We start from the raw sequence: 11,967 nt of genomic DNA on the forward strand, positions 1-11,967 counted from the left end.
GAGAGAGAACGGGATTTGCGTCGTTGACGTCACGCTGTACGTAATCATCAAAACGTCAATATTTTAATGTAATTTTTAAATCAAAATAACCGATTTCACTCGAATCTCGTACGACACCTTGTGATCACTGTATTTTTTTGTATACATTGTGTACGCTCTCTAGCGCTTGGCGGTGATTTGACGAAGGTAGCGTCTGTAGAAGTCACGATTTGAGCCGCTCGAAAAAACGGTGTCATTTTTTTGGTAAAATATGATTTTTTGAATGATAAAAAATCAAATCGAGCGATTGGAGGCTACGGCAGATTCAGATATGTAAGGCCTTACTATAGAAACCGACAGAAGCGCAATACGACGAAATTTAGTTGAGATATGAATGATTGAAAATTTCATCCGAAGTTACAAAGCATCCGAAGTTAGCCGGTTTTACGTACCGTACCGTAACGGCTTACAACTAATACCGGTATCATTTCAGTCGGCACTACTGCTGTACTGAGTAAACGCTAATCACAGAGCGATTGCGTTGTGAGTTTTCTTTACTGGTACCGGTACCGGTGAGACTTTATGATTTTCACATTTTTGAACACGTAGTGGACATAACGATCGTTTCAATATTATGTTGTTCTTGTTGTTTGACACAGAATAACACACCTAGTGGAAATATTAAAAAACCGCTTTTCTCTTCGAATACCGGTACTGGACCAATTGCTTTGAAATTTTAATTGGTTGAAGATAAAATTTTTTCCCAGAAGGCTATTACTTTTATTCATTTTAAATATTTCTGTTAGCTCTGTGATATTTGTTTTTGTTTGCCATGATGTCGGACGCCATTTTGTGTCCTACTGTACTGCTTCGCTTGGTGTGAACAATGACATTAAACAACATGATAGGCAACTCTGACGTCACTCCATAAGACTACAGGCAAAACATTGTATTTCATGATACGCTCCAATGCACATATTTCTCGTCGCCTTTCGCGTCCGTTTTCCGCTCGCTTTTGCTACTCGGCGTCTTTTTTACGTGTAGTACCTGCCTTTTTGCGCCTGTAACGAAACAAAATAATCTCTATATCTAAGAAGTTTTGCTTACTTGGAAAGCTGGAATAACAGGCAAGCTGTAAAGAGCAATTCTGGACATCATAGACGTTTTTTTTTATCAGAAAAGATTACAAACGCGATAGCGGATTATTTTCTTCAATTTCAAATGCAATTACATATTAATATTTGCATTCCACTATTATTGCAACATTTGCAAGTTACAGTATTTATTATAAAAAATCGTAAAATTCTATGTACAACCATCAAAATCATATTTGAACAAGCTTTGAATAAGGAAAGAAAAATACATACACTGAAAATAACTTAATCTAAATATATGAACCTAAAATTAACAAAAATACTACAGTATAAACTCAATGTTTTAATAATTACATTCGTCCTGGCGTTTGGCATCTTTTTTGTGTCACCAGCATACTAAGGCCAGTCTGAAATGATTTTATAGTACCAACTCTAACTAACGAGGCCACATGATCATGGGTTTATCTGGATCTTTACGAATGTTTAATTAATTCCAGTAATGCAAAAAAGTTACTTTTATCATTTCATGTATAGATCAGTAAAAAAACAAATGACAGATTTTTCCGACAAGACATTTCGCACTACATTGCGTGGCATAGGATTGCTTGAATTATTATTGATTTTGATTTTTAGTAACTAAGTCGTTGTATAATTATATTAATATACAAACACATGGAAATTTTCTGTTCGAAGTTGGTCTTCGAATTTGTCATATTGACTGCTGAGCTTATTGTGTTTTTTGATTGTATTGATGGAAATATGACAAATTAAACAATGTGCTTCAGAATTTTGTGAAGAGCAGAAATGTTACAACTCCCATTTTCTTCGAAAATGCCACCTTCTTCGTGTACTTTGCGTTTAATTTAATTACTCAAGTGTTTTATTCAAGTATTCTTTTGCTAGCTTGATGTGTATTCTTAATTGGGTCAAAATGTGGACAAAAAAAATTAATATTCCAAAACTACTTTCAGTAAATTGTTTTCTGTGTGAATAATCAATTTCACTTTAGAAGGTTTGAAAATTCTATTACATTTAGATAAAAAAAAAACTTCCAAAATACTATTACAATTATTGTTAAGCGTTCGAGGGCCGCACTGGAAGTTCTCTGGGGCCGCGAGTTTGAGATCCCTGGTCTAGATTGAAGTTGTTCAAAAAATATATTATAGTATTTTATCATGAATGATGATTATACCCCTTTCGGAATTTCTTCTATAGTACTACCAAAAGTTGATGAACCAAATATAACACAGGTGCAGTGAGGTACCCGTAATCCTCATTTCCAAAGCTGTTTTAAGTATGTCTGGCGTGTTTTGTGCCTTTTTACAAATAAGACCGCTTATGCAATCTTACGCTTTGGAATTTTTAGTTATTTTCCTAAAGCCCTGCAGGATGTGGGGGCCATACACAACTCTACCGGAGGGTCAAATGTCTTTGCATGCCTCCATAGGTTGTTTTTCTATTGCAATTTTCTATTTTCAATTGCATTATATTTCTTGGAATCACACTGTCACTGATATGTCGCCAGACTTCTGATATCTCCACGTCTGCTATAGTTGTCCTGTGAATAAATAATAGGAAATTGAGATTAGACGAATAGTTGAAAGTTTTGCTTTATGTCGGCTTAATTTCTTGATTGATATACTTACTATTTCTGCTATTGCCTCTTGTGCTGCAAGAGTCTCACAATGCTTAGACAGGTTTGTCCACAACTTTCACATCTGAAGAAAAAGAGGAGATTTATTAATTTTCGTTAAGAATAAATAAAGCAGTCTATATGATTCAGAATGGAAAAGCTAATAAATCCAATATCTCATGTTTTATTTAAAAAATATTTTACTGAATTTTGGAAAATAAACCAACTAATAAAAGGGTTTAGTCAGAAAATTACAAGCATTCGTGGCTCCAAATACTTGAGAAATCAGACTATACAATATAGACCGGTATGAGTGACATGTTAGGTGAACTTGTTAACACTTTGATTAAATACGCAAATAAAAGTGAATGCGTAATAGTATGTTACAATGAGCAGCAATCAACAATGAGTATATATCCTCACTGATTAAAAAAAATCTAACTGGAGGTGCATGAACTATTTGAAACCATAAGGAGTAAGTAAATATGTAATTTCGGCAAATGGGCAACTACGTACCGTACTGAATTAATAACTTCGTAGTATTTGACAAAGGCTGGCTTTCCCACATGTACTTAACAGTGCGATGCCCGGGTGTGATATACAACAATAGTATTCACCTTACCTTTTACCGATTTCTTTTTACCCCAACTTTCAAAAATATCATTAAAATCGACAACAACTGTCAAAGCAGGCACGAACACCATTCGTGCTACGCCTTGAAAGCAGCACACATCCGCTCGTTTTCGTCTCGTCAAGTATGTGCATTGGAGCGTGCTATCGAATACGATCTTCGGACAAAAATGCCGGAGTTGCGCATCATGTTGTTTAATGTCATTGGTGTGAATATATTTGTAGACTGTGATTTGACGGTACGGTAAACTGTACTGTACTGCGAAGGTACCGGTACCGAACTGGTCGCCGGTAACTGGTCGCAAGGTACTGCACATTTGTGAAGAGTCATATTGTTTATTGCAATATTTTTTAGTTTATAAAAATCCAATAAAAAAATAAAAAAGAAGAGTCAGCTTCAACAATGGCTACCGGTACTGAATAATTGGCGACGAAAAGCGTTTATCCCAGGGCACTAGGAAAAAGAAAGAACGAAAATGTGGCTTTATCATACGGATAAGTGAACAACAGCCTTACTTCCGGTTACATGACCCATGTCCGGTATGAGGACAGTTGAAATTTAATTCGAATGAAATTAATTAAAAGTACAGGTATGTTATCTACACGGAAAGTTCGGAAAGCACTGCTCTAGCTGGAGTAACAAATAGACTTCATATTTGCAAGTGGAATTTCGACAGAAGAATAGGGCACAGGTAGTGTTTCAATGGGCACTGGTCTCTGACCAAGACGGAATCTTAATTGCAAATACCAAATTACATATTATGTAATATTTTGATTGATAAGTTTTGTCCTAAAAACACCACGCACTAAATGTTAATTCTAAAAATGTTTTTGTATTTTACGTAATGCTAATAGATGTTACCCCGGTTTTTGTCCCCAGAATATTTCCTACATATGTATATACTTTACTAGTTTACTTATGCGAAATTTTTATGCCTATCATCAAATAATTTTTATTTTCAATACTAAGAATTTTCAACCACCACCATTAAAATGTACCTGCAGCTATATGTCATCTTTTTCTGGCATTTTAACAGCAAACTAAAATTGACTAAGATACAAAATGACCACCGCTAGTTAGATTTACACTTACAATTTGAGTCACAAAAATAGAACTGAAAAATATTTAACAATATCACTTATGAACACACATATCCATCTGTTCTATAACAACCTTATTTATTACCATGCATCATTCTGGTTTGGGCGACTTTATCTGATCTCGAACCACATTGCCAATAAGAAAAAGTTAACATTCTTAAATAGCGTATGGATCATAATAAGTTCAAAAACTATACAGATAAGAAATTATTTAGCAACATCTTTCCTAACACACATATATAAAAATTCTCGGAAGAGATGAGGTTCGAAATTTTCGAAAACATGTTTTTTTTATTCAACTGTCTGAAATATATATCCTTCTTTTGGAAAACCATAACGAACTTACAGCTCTAAAAAAACAGTTTTATAACAGTTACGGTTTATAAAGATGGTGTAGGCGAGAATTTAAACATTTCGTTACCTATATTTGGAATAATGTGCTGTAACAGCCTCTTGTTGGCTTGGCCTTACCTGGCGTGACCTTCTATGTTTGTTGACCTACAACTTGAAACAGAAGGCCTGTAAAGTACAACAACATTGAGAATTGAAAAGTGAAGGTTGAATTAGGATAATTCTCGTCGTATATATTATAACGTTAGATTATTCTAACAATAGAAGATGAATGAACAGGCCCGAAGAAGTTTGCTTCATATCTGTATTCTCCATGCAGTCTAGTTATACGTTGTATGCAATATTTTTCTTCCTTTTTTTTGTCTCCTATAATAAATATAAATTCTTAGAGTTACGGTAGGCTTTCAAGTGCAAACGGGATCAGATAGTTTCACAATTTGACATTCAAAACTTGGTTTTCGTGCAACAACTTGTCTTTGTGAGACTTTGTGATTCAGTGCATTGTGAAATCAAAAATGTAGCACCAAAATGGAGATGACTAGCGGCTATACTTAGAGAAAGCCTCGTACGATTTTGAAAACTTGCTGGTGGCAAACAAGCGCATCTTTCTCATAAGTGCAATTTCGAAGAAATTTTTGATAAAACAAATGCTATATGTATAAGGTGATAATAGGGTAAATATTGACTTAGCTATGGCAGTACAACAACATGGTCTTTATTTATATGTGAAAACAATCCCGGATTAATTATGTATCTCAATAATAATAGATAGCACAAAAAAATGAGATGATTTTTTTCCAGCAACATCAATCACCCTAATATCAACAGCAAAAATTTACCAGGTACTATTCACACACTTCAATACATTCAAATTTTGGATTCCTCTATCCACGACGAATGTTTTACTTATCAGCAGTAGCTTGGCTCCTGAGCCATTCTCGCCCCTGCATTGAAACAAATTAAAATGTCTAAGGCGATCCTTTACCCGACTTGGACTGTGTATGAAAACATGTTTATATTTATATATATCCGATACTTTAAATGCCTGTCATTCCTAACTCGAAAATGATTCGCGACTGTTTTGTTTGGCTTAAAAACTGACTTGATTTGTCCTCAAATATATATATTCCTTTGTCGCGCAGCTCACTCAACAAAGAGTCTTGTTATTTACCTGATACAACTTTTTACGCTAAAGAAAGCGATAAAATCATTGATCAATCTGGTCTGAGCATTAGTTAGAACGTTTCTAAAACAATACCAATTTTGGAATACCTTACTATCCTTGTACCTACAGCTTCACTCAAGAACGCGAATTGAAAAGTGACGGTGGAAATAATTCAGCAAATTCGTAAGTACGTTACTATATTTTAACTTCACAATCAGCGCAATGAGATATATTGGTAGCATGATTGAGACGTCACGAAAGCACATGGATCCTGTAATTAAGCTTGAAACGTATGAAATAGTTTAGTAAGTTACCTGTACCGCAGTCTTCTTTTAATCACTGAAGCGATTTTTTTCACAACAAGAAGAAGAAAAGAAATACTAACAAGAACGATATAATAACGAAACGACCCGCTAACCGGCAGTTCTGATGAATATTTCCAATGCGACACGCCGGCAGCATTGATTGATAAAGTGCCAATACGCCAATGAAAAGCCAAATGCAAATAGTTCTGACGATTTCGAAAAAGTCAAAGTTCTATAGGAAATGTATATGTACAGCTGTATTGTAAAAGAGAATCATCTTTGAGCGAAACTGCTGGTGATCACTAAAATGCCAAGAGCTATTGAGACAAAAATTATTATAGTATAGAATGATTTATGTGAACGCATTGCTGGATGTTGCCCAATATTCCATAATTTGAAACATAACTTCAGAAGAGTAAATTATATATGTTATGATTTTACGCGATTATGAGGGAATGTTATGTTTACATTCTTGAGGCGTTAGTATTCTGGTTCGAGTGTATTTGGTATTTTGTACCCCGAGGTCAAAAGACAACTCATTCTCTATTGACTCAGATCATCGAATTCCTGAAAGGTGATACATCAGGATCGACTGTCAGTTATGAAAGATAATTGTTTAGAAAGCTGAAATACTATGTTCAAGTGCAGAATTTCAAATCGAGTAAGTTTTGTATTCGTTTGGCATAACTCTTAGCTTCATTCGGGTTTCCCTTTCGACACAAGTTCAAATTGAGCCAACGTATTGTGGAATTATTACATTTAGTCATCAATTCTCTAGAACAGAATGTCACAGGCCGTGAAACATGAATAACACTATTCATTCAATTAGATTATTTTAAGATTTAGATACAAAGTTTTAAGGCTGGGCTTGTACTTTCGGTTTCAAGCCAAGTTTCCACCTAGATGAGGAGCTAGCTTACTTCCCTCTTTTGTACATTCTTGAGTGTACTTGTTTGGATCGAATACTGGAAAAATGTACACATGTCTCATAAATTTATTTATTGTGTGTATCTTTAGACCGTATTACCTATTAGCAACCAGTTTGTAAATTGAGAAGCCTGGAAATGCACGAAGTCAAGAGTTACCGTGTTTTATGTTTCCAAACTAGATCCATCTAAGGCTATGCAAGCTAGTTATTACTATTTGATTGAACGAACATTCTTAAGGAATGAAGTCGACCGGAAAATCTTCCGTCACGTGCGTGTGACTGCTTAAAAGTAAAAAAAAATCACTTAATTTTTGCGTAATCGTTACCACAATTCTAAATTATTTCAGAGGCCCGAAATGGTCATTAAAATGTTGTACCGAGCGGATCCATCATTACCTATGCAATTATCCATGCCCCTGTCTCCTAATAGATTATTATAAATGGATTAAAACTATCATATTCCGGCATACTTGAAATTACACTTTGATTCATAAAGTTTTTTTTATCAGTCATTACGAGTTATTCCCAGTAATAAGTTTTGTTTGTGGTCTCTCTTATGTTCTTACCTAAGATAACGCGCATAACATCTTGTGATTTTGGTTTGGACATTATTCTGTACTAACAGGAATAGTAGTGCGCGGTATGATTTCGATTTTTCAGAAAGAAGAACATATTTTAAACTGAAGCAATGATTTATCTAGACGTTTGGGCAAAAATGTCTTGTCTTAATGCGTCTACATTTTCAAGTATATATTGATATATATTTACCAAGTATGGCTTGTCCATTGTGTTGCATTCCTTTGCGTGTCGCATATGACTCGAAAGCATGAGATTAAACAACACCAGATATATATTTTAAATGTTTGATGATGCGTGATTTAGTTATGACGAAGCCATTTTAGTAAAACATATGTGATTCAGCCGGCGCTCCAGAAGTGTGAACCAATATGGAGGTAACTAATTTTGTTCGCCTACTTTACATCGAGTTGTGTAAAGGGACTGAAGCCCATGGGCAGGGGTATTTCACTTGGCTAACACAGACAGTCCCGGAACTCGTAATGAAACTAAAATGAGGAAAATCGGAATAAAATTATGGCCTAACCCTAACCCAGTAACCTGGTACACACACTACGGGAGTACCGTTTTGCCACTCGTACAAATACTTGTTCATTCCATTAATAATTATTTGTGTACTAATATATCACTGCTGACCACTTATAACGACTCCAATCTTTGCAAATAAATGAAAGGCTTAGAAAGATGAAGGATTGTACAAACAGTATGTAGGCTATTCTCTTAACTCAAGTATTTAGTATAGCTCAGAACTTTCTTTGCTGTCCTATTCCGTTTGTGTCATTGCTGAGGCTACGTCAGTGTAAAAGCAATTAAATTGGCGTGTATATTTTGCAACGTAAGAAACTGTGGCACAGCACGTTTTGCGATGCCTTACTATATGACTTCCTGAATGGTCGTCATCAGTTAGGCTGACCGCAGTAACGCTTCCTGCGTGCAGTCGTGCGACAGTGAGTGACGTAAGTCGAGGTGACGGTTCGTGAACAGCTGTGATATTGTACCTTTGTACTATAATGCAGTAACGGCAGCATAAGCGATGGTGAGGGTTTTGTACAAGACGTGTAGTTTAGTAATGTTGTATGTCTTATGATAAAATGGGTTTGAAGTGGTGTTTTTCTACGGTAAAATCAAGATCTTTATTAATCCATATACGCTATGCCAGCTCGATTCACGCAACGAGGAGATCAGATGAGTTTCATTTTCGGGTAAAGCTTCCTGTCCAGTTTATAGTTATTGATTAGTCAATATTAAGCAAGCATACATGTCAGTAAAAAATCGACGTTATTTAAGAAGTTTTTTTAGAAAATGGGAATACTTAAGTTTCAGTTGCGACTTGTTTTATTATCAGCTTGCCTTGTATCATTGCGACATTTGTGTATGAAATCATTTAGAACATTCCTCAAAGGCGTAGAAGAAAAAATTGGTGATTTCGCAAAATTCTACGTAATTCAAGAGTCTCGCCATAGCGCAATGTATTTTTGTAACTATATTTGAAATATGATTGTTTGAAGAAATCTGGAATTGGCAAGACGAAACGTTTCTGAAATACATTTGTGTTAGTATGTACTGAATCACTGAGAATGGTGATTTATATTCTTGCTAGAGTAAGTTACCTATATTTTAAAACCCGGGAAATAGGAACGTTATATAAAATCGTGTATAGGGTATGTGTTTAACGTTTGCTTTCTTTTCCGGGCAAACGTATTGAGGCGTAAAATTGCCGATTCCAAAAATTCCTTTACATATTCGTAACAACTCGACCCTCACGTTGTGGGCGGATACCTGGCTTTATCAATAGAAAATGAAAATATTTGATGTTTTTGTTGGCGAGATATTTGAAAGATATAATACTAATAGAGATATACGAATGATTTTCTTTATTGGCGCAGTCTACTAGAATGTTAGAAAGTGGTTTCAATTCTTACTTGCAGCTTGTAAACTCATTTTATTTTTATTTTTTTGAGATACTTTGAGCAAATAATAAAAAACCAAACAAGTCGAAAGAAGAGATTCTAAAGTGAAAAGTATGGTAGAAAATATGTTACCAGAATTTTGTACATTTTATTTTGCATAATTTACAAAATAACGAAATGAGCAAGTTATATATAAAATGACGATACGTTGACATATACACTATTATAATTAAATTGCAGAATTTGACAAAGTTGGTGTTATTATTGAAAAATATTTAATTCGATTTCCGAACTTAGCCACCCTTGCATTTATGCGGCTTTCAAATATGGCTTCGATATTTGAGATATAATATGCATTGTTAATTTGTTATATTTGAAATGCAACGCATGTTAAAATATTAAGTTACAATACGTGATAGCCCCAAGAGTGCCAGTGTTTCTATTCAAGTTATGTTTTTGAGGGGGACTGGCAGATAATTGAACTGGTTGTGTACGCCGTGAACCGAGCAAATATAATTATGAAAAATATTTTCAGTCAAAAAGTTTATCAACGACCATCCATCATCAAACGAAAAGAATGCGTTTGAAGAAAATTGATTTTTTGATTGATAGACTCTGGTATGAATATTGATTAGGTGATCTGTATCATATGATAACATTAGATACTTTCAATTCTCTTTGTACCTGGAGTAAGTAATTAGATAGATATAGGATTATAATGAAGGTACGTGATATGTTAATATTTTCAGGACGTCAATATTTCTCAGAGTTGTACAAGGCGATAGCAAGGTTGACAGTCAAACAACGATGAAGTTCTGAATGTTACTCTATTTGGATTGTTATGGAGATATATGGTTTTATGGTACTTTAATTTTAATTAATAGTTTATAAACCAAGATAGAGAAAATTTATTATTGGTAAAAATGTTAGTTAAGTGAAGTTTACTTCCGGGATTGTCAGTTGCTGTAAAGTAACCCATGATGAGGCGCATGAAGGCCATTTCAACGTATGGGAGACAATGTGTTTATAATTAGGAAATATATAGGGCGGTCTGCGTTGCAAGATTCTAAATTTTAAACTTAAAGTCAGTGTTGAGATTCAGGGTGTTCGCTCGAACCCGGGCTCGGAATGCCGCGATAATTAATCAGTGAACCTGTTCTTGTGTTGTTATAGCTATAACGTCGCCGTGGTTTTCAGACATGACGGAATATGTTGTTCGTGAATTCGATACAAAAGAGAACCTGATATTAAAGTTTTGAATTCCGCCTCTGCTTAAAGTATATAAATATATTTTGTTCGAAATATTAAACATGCGCAAACAATATAAGTTCATTTCGCTTTAAATTCGATTTTTCTGGTTGATTCCATAATTGGGTAATGGGTACATATCTGTGCGTGCATAACTAATGCATTCCAGATAATGTTGCGCAATATATAATTTTGACTTGATGGTATTTCAGAAGACTTTTAGAGCGACAATGAACAGGGACTAGTGGATGAGTTGAAAAGGAAATCCAGAACTGTTTTTTTAACTGAGTCTTAACTTTTGTGTGGTAATAAACCAACTTTTTTCATCACAAATTTGCTTCCAGTATCAGTTTTCAAATGAATAAATAAAATTCGGAATTTTTATAGAGTATAATAGTTATAATATTGGAAATAGAAATATTATTGGAAAATAGACATGCTGGCCTCCTTTTATCAAATCGCCTGACCATAAATGGACCCGTAATTCGCCGTATCGGTATGCTACTGTAGAAGAAAACATTTTGAATAAGTAGGCCAATGTTCTCCTGGTCGTATTCATATCAATTGGCCACAAATATCCGATACGTTATCTTGTTTATGCTCCCATCGTAATATTGCCCAAGGCTGCTAGACAGCAGAGACAAACGTGTGTATAAACGTGTGTATACTGCAGCAGGTGAAAGTACTTGATTACGTAAACATTTATATTCAATCCAGCAATTAGTAAAATGCGTTCACAAGGTTGGAATGTGATAGTTTATAATGCTATTCAGAAATTGCAAATGCAACATAGAGTATGAGTTTGCTAGTCCAACCAAGCAGATAATGGAATAATGACGTTGTAAAGTAGATAGTATTCGTCTGAACGGTCGCGAGTTGATAGACGCCTGGTTTACTTGTATACAAAAAGTGGACGTTGGGTATGATGCCACACTATTTTTGACATTTTGCTATCAAAATTGCTTATTTGATGCGAGTTTTTACAATGCGAACATAATTAGTTGACACTGCTTAGATCAATTAGAACTGATGGAAGTTTTCATGAAA

At 34.7% G+C, this 11,967-nt stretch overlaps 1 long non-coding RNA gene across 1 annotated transcript; it reads right to left on the minus strand.

The window, feature by feature from the left end:
• Positions 1 to 2,155: 2,155 nt before the first annotated feature.
• On the minus strand, positions 2,156 to 3,537 carry LOC144425922 (uncharacterized). The gene is made up of 3 exons (XR_013477729.1): positions 3,329 to 3,537; positions 2,720 to 2,791; positions 2,156 to 2,631 (listed from the first exon to the last, which is right to left on the minus strand). It is a non-coding gene; the product is annotated as an uncharacterized LOC144425922 (long non-coding RNA).
• Between the last annotated feature and the right edge of the window lie 8,430 nt (positions 3,538 to 11,967).

This window comes from Styela clava, chromosome 1 (genome assembly GCF_964204865.1).
Source record: "Styela clava chromosome 1, kaStyClav1.hap1.2, whole genome shotgun sequence".
NCBI lineage: Eukaryota > Metazoa > Chordata > Ascidiacea > Stolidobranchia > Styelidae > Styela > Styela clava.